This window comes from Centroberyx affinis, unplaced genomic scaffold (assembly GCF_046629955.1).
Source record: "Centroberyx affinis isolate AG114_WGS23_722 - 3 ecotype Tasmania unplaced genomic scaffold, CSIRO-AGI_Caff_v1 ptg002832l_1, whole genome shotgun sequence".
NCBI lineage: Eukaryota > Metazoa > Chordata > Actinopteri > Beryciformes > Berycidae > Centroberyx > Centroberyx affinis.
This window is the reverse complement of record NW_027280974.1, coordinates 147087-159786: the sequence shown is the minus strand read 5'-3', so window position 1 is coordinate 159786 and position 12700 is coordinate 147087. Positions and strand designations below refer to the sequence as shown.

At 40.2% G+C, this 12700-nt stretch overlaps 1 pseudogene; it reads left to right on the top strand.

Moving 5' to 3' along the window:
• The first annotated feature begins 2364 nt into the window (after positions 1 to 2364).
• Positions 2365 to 12480, top strand: LOC139658103 (glycerol-3-phosphate acyltransferase 4-like; annotated as a pseudogene).
• The last annotated feature ends 220 nt before the right edge of the window (positions 12481 to 12700 follow it).

The window sequence follows — 12700 nt, the reverse complement described above, 5'->3', positions numbered from 1 at the left end:
TATTATTAGCACCCATTTTTGCTTGAACCATGTTTCATGAGTATCTTGTTCATGATGCCTCAGGTGGCATCAGCTCCAACAGAGAGTTATGCATTTCTTGATTCATTACAATGATAAACAATTTTTAGTGAGAGTACAACTCACCTCTTCACATTCTCTATCAAGTATGACATTTTGAGTTATTTTTTATTAGACTACTGGCTTTTTTAACTGAGACTTTCTTGTTTTCGAATGCTTTCTTAATGCATTTGTATTTCTCAGGTGCATTTTCATGATCAAAACCAAATGCTACAGTTTCTTCGCTAATGAGACGCTTATCCATTTCGAAAACAGTGTAAGGTCCAAAGGCACGAATAAAAGCAACAAACAAATAAGGCAAATTACTAGGTTTACTGTCGAGATCAACTCCACAATGCAGTTCGATGGAAGGTTACTTCTCTCATCCAGCAGCAACTGCAGGTCAGCAGCTTGCATCCTGTCAGGGTCCTTGTATAAATCCATGTAAGCCAAACATCAAATATGCAGTTGCTTCAAAAATCAAACGAAACAAATCAATCCAAAAAATCCCACGAAGCTTGACAGTTTTCCAAACGATCTGAGTTTTCAACTCAATGTAGTTGGCTTCCTTTAAAATAATTAACTTAGACAAAAGCAGCAACAGGAATGGTCTTGTAGTTGATTGTAATAGATGAAAGATATTCAATGGATAAAACAAAAAAGGGCACCCAATGTGCAAAAGGCTACTACAGTGATACATTCACACTCACAACCAGTCAAAAAAGAAGGTAACCTTGGTTCTATGAATGAAGGTTAAAACGCCAAGAGGGTGAGCTGTCTAGGAGACAGTTTGACAAATTAGGCAGCACTACCAGTGGACACACTGTCACCAGCTGTGTGTCTATGCACATTCTCTTTTGCTGACTGAAGGCAAAGGAATTCCCCAAGTGACCTCGTCAAGTGGTGCATTGACCTTCATTCATAGAACTGAGGTATGTAACCATTTCATCTTGGCCACTGTATGGGTTTTTATTAAACACACAATCGAGTACAAGGTTCTCAATTCTCACAAAATTAACCAAACACCACATCCAAAAATGTGGGATAGTAACAGAAATAATGGTCTCTGTGACTTTAATGGAAAAAATGGACACACTCACCAGGTGATAACACCCTAAAGTGAAAAAAGGAAAACAGTGTGCGTTGGGGACATTTCAAGGTCGCTCCACTGCCCCAAAGACAGAGGTAGTCACCGATGATGATGCCGCATTCAAACAATAAAACCTGGCAAAGGTCAGGGACGAAGCCCAGCCAGCTGCTGCACAAATATCATCCAGTGAAGCACCTCAAAATAAAGCCCATGAGACAGCCACACCCCTGGCGGAATGAGCCACCATGCCAGTGGGAGGCGTGCACCCACACTGCTGTAGGCCATAGCTATCACATCAACCACCCAGAGGGCCAGACGCTGCTTAGACAAGGTATGGCCTTGTACCAAATCTCCATAACAAACAAATAAATTATCTATTTTCCTAATGGTGCTGGTGCAAGCAACATAGCACTTCAGGGTCCAGACAGGGCACAACGAGTATAGCCTAACTGCTTCTGGAGAGTCATTACAGGGAGGATGAAAAGCAGCATCAATGGCTGAGAAACAAAGGACCGAGGTTGGACCTTGGGTCAAAAAATGAATAGAGCATAACCTTTTGTGCATGTGATCTTTCTTAGAGTAGTGCATAAAAGTGCAATGGCTCCTCCAATATTTAACACGTTTTTAAACCTCCTCTGCTCATTCATTATGTTTTTTAACAGTCCACCCTTTGAACTAAAGTTACCCTTATAATGATGTTGTTGTGACTATTGTTGTGACCCATCTAGCAATGATGCATCTTCATGTTTTTATCACTTTTTTGAACCCTGATGTGCTTGCATGCCAGATATGTAAGTCAATTAATAAAACAATAAACTAAACATAAATAAATTTGTCAATATTACACTTTCATTACACTGTCTTCAAGCTATTAAGTTATATATCGATTTCTAAAATAAAGGGCATTTCAATTTTACTTTATTATTTACTATTTTGCTATATTTACATTATTATTATTCCATTTACTAATGTGTTTTTGTATTCATTTTCCATCTCACAAATCATTAATTTAATGCTCCATCATTTACACCTTCTGCTTGGGCCACACCTTGACTGGACGTACAGTCAGTGTGCCATGCTAAAAATAATACCGAGTCCAGCCCACAGAGAAGTAACAGCAGCCCTGATTGGCCACCTGTTGGTCTGTAGGTTCTCCCTCTCTCTACAGTCAGGAGGCTGTAGCATGATGCTAACTACAGCACAGTGTCAGAGACGGAAATCCCCCAACTTTAGCTGGGACCGGCCGACCAGATGGAGGACAAACCTGACCGTCTGTTCTCACAATCCTCCTCCAACCGGGCAGCAGAGTAAATCCACTGGACGGTAAGAGCTAGCATTAGCCGTTAGCCGGGGGGGTTAACTTAGCTTGCCACCAGCAATTAGCGATATATCAACCTACTAGAATACTGAACAAACCCAGTTTATCAGAACTTTCTAGCAGCAATTGGTTTTCCTCGGAAGAGCGCGGGGAAATTGGAGGTATCCCGTTAAAGGATGACGTCACATACCCTGGTGTTACTATTTGTTTGTGAGGATGAAACACAGAGGAGGTTAGTATGAATTTCAATTGGATTGTTGAATGCACAAAAAAGAAGGTTTAACTCGTAGCTACAGAGAGATTTGTCTATTTATGGTTGTATTTTATTGTCAAAATGTGTCTCCCAAAAAATTCCTGCACAACAAACATGACAAAAGTCTCATATCTGACCCATAACCTGAATGTATTGGTGAATGCATGCAGAAACACACACACACACACACACACACTTGACTTTTTCACTATGCTACTTGGTCTTCCTCTATCATTACACAAAGATAATATACTCTGTGAAAATACCGCAATGAGGGGGAAGCAAAAATCTCCATCCTTGATCTGTGTTAGTAGCTTGTGTCTCATGGCAGCCAGTATTGCATGCTATTTAGTAATAAACTATGATGGACAATTAGTCTCTGTGGTATATAACATGTTAATTTATTTATACAGCCCTTTATCACAAGCATGTCTCAAATGACTTTACAGAGAAAGAGCCTAACTAGATCTAACTGATCAACTATCACAAAACAAAAATATCCAACACAAACACAAGGAAGCAGAACAAAGCACAAGACAAACAAAAGCAGATTTTAGCAAGACTCAACAGCGTACCTATTCTTCATAGCCTAATCTACCCAGCACCACTAACTTTAGACTCTCGAAGCATACTCCCCAGAAAACCTTGTTGCATGTGTGTATAACTGATTTGTGTGGTAGAGCAGGGAAAATTAAATGTTTATCATTGTCGTTTATTGTTTATATTCAGTTGCCTCACACTTTGTTGACATGGTTTACATGGCGCATATTGTTACACTGATTGCAAATGTAGTCCCATAACTTATTGAAAAAAACCTTCATAGTTTTTATCAATAATTGTTTTTACATAATTATGACAACTCATTTATTTCAAAAGAGTTTTTTGTGGCATTTCTGCTTTACCGGACAGTTACAGTAGAAAGAGACAGTAAAGACAGGACAGAGAAAGGAGAAATGACATGCAGCAAAGCCATGGGCCAGATTCATTCATTCATTTTTTTGAAAACATAATTGATACATGAGATGGGTCACTATCAGTGTCTATAACGACTGGTGGCTGATCAAAGGGAACATCTCTTCTTATAAAGCTTGTTCTTTTGATGACTGCTCCTGATACTTTGCTCTCTCCCCTGCAGACGGAGACCTTAACTCTTGATGTTCCGATGAAGGCCTTGTTTCAGCGCCGGCTTCAGAAGCTGAGGCTGTAAACGCACCAGAGGACTTGGCGTATCGCTCTGGATCTGGACGTCTGCACTTCCTCGCTGTCCCCCCTTCTGTTTCTCGTCTGCCGTTAGCATGGCTTGGTTTGTGTTTCCCGTTGACAACCTGCTGTGCATGTGTCTCGGCATCTGCGTCAGCGCGTGGTTCACTCTTCTGCTGGTCTTCACAATCGTGCCAGCCGTCCTTGGAGTCTCTTTCGGTATCCGCAGACTCTACATGAAGACACTTCTCAAGATCTTTGAGGTGAGCCTGTTGTCTTCAAGGCTGTGTAATGCTCAACAATACTGCAAACGTACAAAATCAAACTCCATTGAGGTTGTGCGTTATTGACCCAGGGATTTGGAGAACTGATTAAGGTTATTTTATGTATAGTAGCACATTACACCATTCTTGTTTCAGAATAGCCTTGCTTCCTTAATCCCTTCTCACCTCTATGCTGCTGCAAGAATATTTTATCAGTTTGAGATGTCACAAAAATAGGCACAAAAAATAATCTGTTGCAGTGTTAATCTCACAGAATTAATGATCAAAATGCTCATTAATGAACTGTTTTTTTTTATTTTATTTGGTCTATAATGACAAATGGCAAGTAGATATTCTGTACCATGACATTAAAAATAGTTTGATTTTTTTATGTTATTGATGAAAATGTGACAAAAAACACCACACAAGATAATCATAACAGTCCTTAAAAGTTGCTTAGAACGTAGTTTATATTATCCAATCAAAGACATGCATTACCCTTTACAGATTAACAAACAAAAATGCATGCTTATTGTTGGACCCATGGCCTATTATCATCCAATCACAGAATGCATTAATGTATAGAGCATAATGCTTTTTTTATCCAACAGCTCCTAAATGTGAATGTGTGCACCCCTAAATGAACAGATCAATTTGGAAATGTCTAAATGGTGCAAATGTAATGCAATGAAATGTAATCTAATTTTCTAAATACAGTTAGAATATATAATAATGTTATTTTTTGACTAAAATCATATGCTATTTTAGTCAGTAACTGAATCATATGACTGAAGTCCAAACATTTAAATGACATTTTCATCAGAAGCCTAACACCATAAATAACCCTAACCCTAACCCATTTTACATTGGTGAGAAAACACTGGTCTCTCGCTTGACGCTTCCAGTTGTTTCTGACTTGTCAGTTACTCAATTTCTATGTTGGTTCTGCAATTTTAAAAATATCCTTGTCTTGTCAAGGTTTGGAAAAAAACCTTGCCCTCATCAACTACCCTAAAATGAACACACAGCACAATGTTTCCTCTGTAATTTTATACAGCTGTGGTGCTTGGGGGGGATAATTCTAATTTTGTCCCATATCTGTTGTTGTTTGGGTCTAAGTTATGTTTCAAGTTGAGGTTGTAGTGCTACCAATGTTTTTTTAATCATAATAAAATCATGACCTCTAAAACATTTGGGTTATATTTATTTTAGTTTTAGATAACAGTAAGACATTTTCTCTATTAGTGGTGGTAAATTCCCTGCTGTGGTGGCGCACCACTGCTAAATGAATACAAAGGAAACACTGCAGTAGTCATCCTGGTCATCTCACTGATCCCTCATCTGCCCATGCCTAGGATAAGGTCAGTAAGATTTGAAGCCTCTGTGTTGTTATCCTATACCTGCAGTTGTAAGCAGACTTGGCAGTTACACTGAATACTGAATTTTCCAGAGAAGGGAGAAAGACAGTCCCTCTTTGAGTCCAGAGCTTTCTGCCCAGTCAGTAACTTTTAATCCTTTAAACTTTGTGTTGCCATAGGCACATAAAGTGATTACACACCACTGGGCTTTTTAGCGTTTTGCTACTTTGCTCAATTTTAAAGAACAGGTTCCAAGATTTTAGATAGTATGCTTGTTAATACAGCTCATGTGGCATTTTGGTTACCAGAGAAATGACAGTAATAGACATCCTAATTTAACATCATTCTTAAATTAGATATGACTTATGCTGCCTTTTTGTCGTCAGGCCTTCTGTAGCGATTGGAAGGGAGCGATTGAACATTTGTTAATTTAGATGTAGCTCTGTTGCTTGACTACAGCAGGAAGAAAATTACTTGAGATGATGCCAAGATGATATATTTATAAAAACATATGCTCTCAGTGGTTTTATAACACAGTGTGAAGTGGGATCAGAGAGTGGGATTGTTTATATTTTAAGAAGTCACAAGTAGAGGGGAGGAGTTTGGCAGAATAGTGTTGATTGTCAGTTTATGCAATTTCCGTGTGTTGTTTTCTCAGCAGCCAGCTCCTTAGGGAAACACATGTTCTCCGAACCTTAGCTACTGCAGAGCTAGAGTCTCCAGGGACAGGAACATGCTACCTATTGAATCACTTTGATCGTCATCATAGCCTATGATGCTCATATTCTCCTTGAATTTCTGACCTAGAAAGCATTTTGGAGGCCTGCAGTGCCTAACTCCATAGCTGATGATCAGCAGTAGTACATCAAAATCAGTCTTAGTTGTTATTGTAGTTAGTTGCATAGCAGATACTACGGTAGATACTGTATATGCCAGATACTACAAATCCCAAGTTGTTATTCTTAATCTGTTGACCTAATTGTGTTTTTCTTTCTCCTTTTTAGTGGGCAACCTTGCGAATGGAGAGGGGAGCAAAGGAAAAGAATCAACATCTCTATAAACCATATAGCAATGGTACATGAGTACTAGTAACTATATAATTAAACAAATATAATCAAACATATTTTTTACCATAATCTCCAATGCCCATCTTGCTTCTCTTCCTTCTCACTGTCCTGTAGGCATCATAGCCAAAGAAACCGCCGTCGTCTTTGGAGCAGGAGATCCAGGAGCTTCGGGGCCCGGCCAGCACTCTGCGCTCAGAGCCAGAGTTTGAGATGGCCGACATCTTCTACTTTTGCCGTAGGGGCGTGGAGAGCATCGTGGATGACGAGGTGACCAAGCGCTTTTCGGCCCAGAACTGGAGAGCTGGAACCTGCTGACTCGGAGCAACTACAACTTCCGTCATATTAGTCTGCGGCTCAGCGTCCTCTGGGGCTTGGGAGTCCTCATCCGCTATGGCCTCCTGCTGCCTCTCAGGTCAGAGCTGAGCTCAGCACACAGCGAGTCGGTCTGTTAGACGCAGTAGGACACAGTGTCATCACAAGGTGAACAATACATGCACTCTGCTGGTCTGTTCCCTTTCTCACTGGCCAAGCTGTGGCTTCTCTTGATCAAATCACTCTAATTTTAAGTGCATTTTATATAGAAAGTGTCACTTTACACAGACATTGAGAACAATAAAGCAAGTAAGCAAAGTGGTTCAATTAATAGCTATGAGAGCTGTAAGACATGCAGGTTAGTGGTACTGTTGCATATTGAATTTGCATTGAACTGTTGAGCCACTGGTCTGGACTTAAGAGTAAACTATGGGTTCTGTCTTCTGCAGGGTGACTTTGGCCGTCACTGGCATTGGTCTGCTCCTGGTCCTGACCACTGTGGTGGGCTTTTTACCCAGTGGAGAGTAAGTTTCCTCCAATTCTAATAAACAGTAACCCCACACTAGAAGCATGAACAGACACTACAAGATTGACCAGGTTTAACCTCATTTAGACTGCACCACCACACACATTTAGTCAATCTGGTTAAAAATGACATGCCATAATTTGCAGGCTATTTTCGTGGCCTCATTCAAATTAATGGAAAGTAAAAATCTGAACGCTACAAACTCATCCCCGCTGCATCCGATCTTGATAAGTAGTTTATGTTGTGGTTTTCATGGCGGTCATGTGCTGAATAATCCCCATGTTAAAACTAAGTGCAATATTGCTTTAATGAGTTTGATAAATCGTGTAGTGTGCATCTATCCTGACGGGACTAAAGGGTGATTGTTGTGGCATCCTGTGTCTTCAGGTTAAGGACCTGCCTGAGTGAGAAGGTTCATCTGATGTGTTACCGCATCTGTGTTAGAGCTCTCACAGCCATCATCACCTATCACAACAGGTACATTATATCAACTATTTAACAGCAAAGGCAGCTTCACAATAGACACACACGCTCAACACACAAGTTAACGAAAACAAATCCCAGTTCTTGGGCTCCATATTATATTCATTAGCCTGTCAGAAACATGTATGTCTGTGTCTTTAACAGCATGTTGTTCCATTTGCAGAGAAAACAAACCAAAGAATGGCGGTATCTGTGTGGCTAATCACACAACACCCATTGATGTCATTATACTGGCCAATGATGGCTGCTATTCTATGGTACAGAATTGTGTGTGTGTGTGTGTGTGTGTGTGTGTGTGTATTCCATCTTGATGAGAATGATGGTTTCTGAATAATTGGTTTTAAAAATGATCATTGCAATTGGGAGAGATGCTCTTTCCTCAGGCTTATTGAGTTGAACTTGTCTCTCAGGTTGGCCAGGTGCATGGAGGGTTAATGGGGATGGTCCAGAGAGCCATGGTCAGATCTTCTCCCCACATCTGGTTTGAAAGATCTGAAGTCAAAGACAGACACCTTGTGGCCAAAAGGTAACACTGCATCACCTCAGCATTTTAATCTCTATTCCTAACCCCATATATCATATTGATGCCTTTGCTGAGCAGCCTTCAAGTGCAGGATCACAACCATTTTTCTTCTTTACATTTTTTTATTTTTAGGGGCTGAAGTCCTGGCTGAAACCCTTTTTTTTGCTCTGGTTTATTACTATTTTCCATGTTTTCCCATGTTTTCTCAATTTCCCATGAGCTGGTACTCTAACAAATAAAGGTGCCAAATAGAACCAACACAGGTTCTTGACAGTGATGTCAAAGAAGAACGCCTTGGGTTCTCCACGTTCTCAACGTCAGAGGCCTTGAGCTGTCTGGCTAGCTTGTATAGGCTCATGGTCTTCTTGCTGTGGAACTTTTCTCTAAGCTCCTCCATTTCTTGGCAGAGGGTCTTGTTCTCCACCTCACAGGCCTTCAGCTTGGTGGCCTACTCCTCCATTTCTTGGTGGAGGTCCTTGTTCTCTTGGTGAAGGACCTGCTCCTCCTCAGCTTTAAGCTTGATGGCCAGCTCTTATCTGCAGAAGGCCCTCTTTCTCTGGAGAATTTTCAGGTCCATCAGTTCTTGGCAGAGGGCCTTCTCCACCTCACAGGCCTTGTGCTTCATGGAACTTTCCTTTGAGATCCTTGGTGGAGGGGCTCCTTCTCTCCTGTCTTTAGTAATACTGTACTTTGTCTCAGATCAGTCTGTCTCCAACAGCAGTCTGTCTCTAATAATATCTTGTCTCTAATGTGTTCTTAACCCTGTGATTTGTGGTAGCCGATTTGTTCAAAAGGAAGGTGTCAATGTTTTGTCCATAGTAATGAAAAGAGAAATCACATACAGTGCGAGGAAATGTTTGCCCCCTTTATGATATTTTACAGTTTTGCTAATTTTTCCCCACATTTAAGCATCTATTAAGCTATGTTTGTCGTAAGCAACATAGTAACAAGGTAGAGTTCAGTGGTGCAGTACTACTACTATTACTGCTACTACTACCACTACCACTACTACTACTACTAGTACTACTGCTACTGCTGCTACTACTACTATTGCTGCTACTACTATTACTACTGCTACTGTTATTACTACCAAGGGTGAAAGTAACTAATTACAGTTACTCTTGTTACTGTAATTGAGTAGCTTTTTCATTTAATTGTACTTTTTTTTTGGATTTTCTGAAAAAGGCTTATTTAAATACTTACTAAGTACTTATGAAGTCCATCAGGTGGAGCCAGAGAGTTGCCTTTACTTGATGCTGTCTGAATTGTCAAATTCCGTCTTCTTTGATATATAAAGGCAAAGCCTACAGTACCTATTTACCAATCAGGTAGCACTGCTCCATGTCAGCCTTCTCCAAAACAGCAGAAGTGGCTCATGGGCGTTATTCTATAGATTCTTTAAAATTTCATGCAATTTGGCCAAAAGGGCACACTGTAGTGTAGTTACAAAAGGCCATATCTCACATGAAATAGGTCTGATTGACACCAAAATTTTACAGATATGACCGTAATGATTTGGTTTTGGTTTGTGATGTAGGTGTGGCATATTCAATAATAGCATACAGCTCATATTGGGCTTACACATCATCAGGGCTTGAACCCTAGAATTGATGCTACCGGCTAAATTTTTACTAAATGATTGAAGAGTTTTCTCTGCTTTCTCATTTCAGACTTGGTGATCATATAGCTGACAAAACCAAACAGCCCATCCTCATCTTCCCTGAGGGTTCGTATGATAAGTAGCATGTCTGGGGTTCAAAAAGATGGTGAAATATTACTTCTAATCATGTTTTCTCTGTATAGAGCCCATAGAAATACAATATTGTTTGAAAGTCTTGGTTGTTTACCATTGCCAAGGGCCTCACACTGTGTAATCTATAGGTACTTGCATCAATAACACATCAGTGATGATGTTCAAAAAGGGCAGCTTCGAAATTGGCTGCACTGTCTACCCAGTTGCAATCAAGGTAAGAACTTGTCTTTTTTTCCCTTCTTTTGTTCATTTTGCTCCTAACTTCTTTGTTTGATCTGAGCTCATTTCCATCTTGCAGTATGATCCTCGGTTTGGGGACGCATTCTGGAACAGCAGTAAGTTCGGTATGGTGAGCTACCTGTTGAGGATGATGAGTAGCTGGGCCATTGTCTGCAGCGTTTGGTACCTGCCACCTATGAACAGACAGGTGAAACCCACCATATTTCCTGTATTGACAAAGATAGTCGTAGTACTTGTTGATTGCAAACCATTTACTGTTTGGCTAAAACTCCTTGGTATATTGGAGTACTTTCTCAACTTGTCGTTGTGCAGGAAGGAGAGGATGCGGTGCAGTTTGCCAACAGAGTGAAAGCAGCCATAGCTACACAAGGAGGGTTAGTGGATCTCCTCTGGTGAGTTACTGTCATATTCATTTGTCACTATATATATCATTAAATTAGTCGGGGTTACCACATGTCATAGAAACACACACACTGATTCACATAATACACCTGTTGCTTTTGGCTTCGGCACAAACTGTGTGCATTATTACGCTGCAGATGCAAACTCTGTTGACAAATGAGTTTCACAGCGCACTCTGAAGGGATGATGATGATGAGAGAACAGCAGCAAGATGGAAATTTTTTAAACAGCAACATGAAGTCTATTATGCAGGTGGAGGTATGAGATTGGTGAGACCAGTTTGAGTGGAACTCCTCGCACCGTGGTTATTAGTTGTACCTGGAAAAAAACAGTGACCCCCCATTTTTGGATGCTTTGGTGTGTTTATTTTTCATAAACACCAATGCTGTGGACAATGCTTTAAACACTCTCTAGACAGAAAAAAAATCAGAAGTTGGTGAGTAGAAACATGGAAGGGTCAGGAGAGTGAATAATTTGAATAAGACAGAGTGTACATGCACCGTATGTTGAATAAAAGTTGATGGAGTCAGAGGTTCGTCTTATTTGAGTATATATTTATTAAAGGAGATTCTTGCAAGAGGAAGAGATGCACACAGCATGAGGCTACATACACTTCTTCCAAGATGTATTCACTGAACAAGGCCTTTATGTACCTTTCAAGGACAGAACGGAATGTGCAGACATCAGGATAAACCCCCAAAGAGAATACAAGTTACACATGTTATGTCTTAACTTAGAGCCTCCATGGTCACAACGGAGCCGTCCTGACCAGCAGGACCTCTGGCCTAGTAAGTTATAGCACAAGGGTGACAGTGAAGTGACCATTCATCAAGGATCTGTACATTCTTCTAGTAAACCCAGTTCAGCTGTTAAGCATGTCTTGATTTTCTACCACACCGTACCTTGGATCTTGGTTATTCCTATCAGGGTTGGAGAAAGGAGCAACTCATGACACTGTGTTGAGTCTGTGTATGGTGTTGTCCTCTGTCATGATGTGATACCAATGGTCTTTTTCACCTGTGTGCTCCTAGGGATGGAGGGCTGAAACGAGCAAAGGTGAAAGATGCTCTAAAAGAAGAGCAGCAGAAGCTTTACAGCAAAGTTCTAGTAGGTGACCAGGAGGACCAAAGCAAAGACAAACCTGTAGAGGATGAAAAACCAAAGGACGATGAAAGCGGGCCAGATTCAGCCGAGGGACAATGAGGACACAGTCGGACTACAGCAGAGCATACATGAGATCATGAGTAAAGACTCTAAATCTTAGATAGTGACATTTATTAATGTCCCAGGGGATTTATATGCATGCATACATATGCATACATAATGCATACATACATGCATTATAATATAACTGTGTAATTTTCACTAGGCTCTGAGCCAAAGACTGTTGATCCTATGCTGCACGTAGAATTTTATGTTTTGATATTTCAGTATTTACCCCTTTTAATTATATGGTTATTGTTTGTGTATGTTGTGAAAATAGGATAATGGTTACACTCAAAGGAAGGTCAAATAGGAGCAGTGGGAGAGATATACAAAAGCTAATAGGTCCATAGTTATGTTACCTTATTTTATTTTACATAACATATTCATAGACCAGAAACCCTGTTGAATTGTATCTACTTACTTTTTATTGCCCTATGTGTTTGTTGTATCTCTGATTAAAACATACTCTTTTGAAAATGTTGATAGTGTAAGAATTTGTTTTATTAATAATGGAGGATGATTAAATGCAGTTTGTCCCTGTCATATGTCCTTTCCTAGTACAAAGTACTAGGAACAAAGTACTAGGAAAGGGATAATGAGTAGAAAACAGCTGGTTTGCACTCAAAAATAGGTGGGTTTTCCAAGCCTT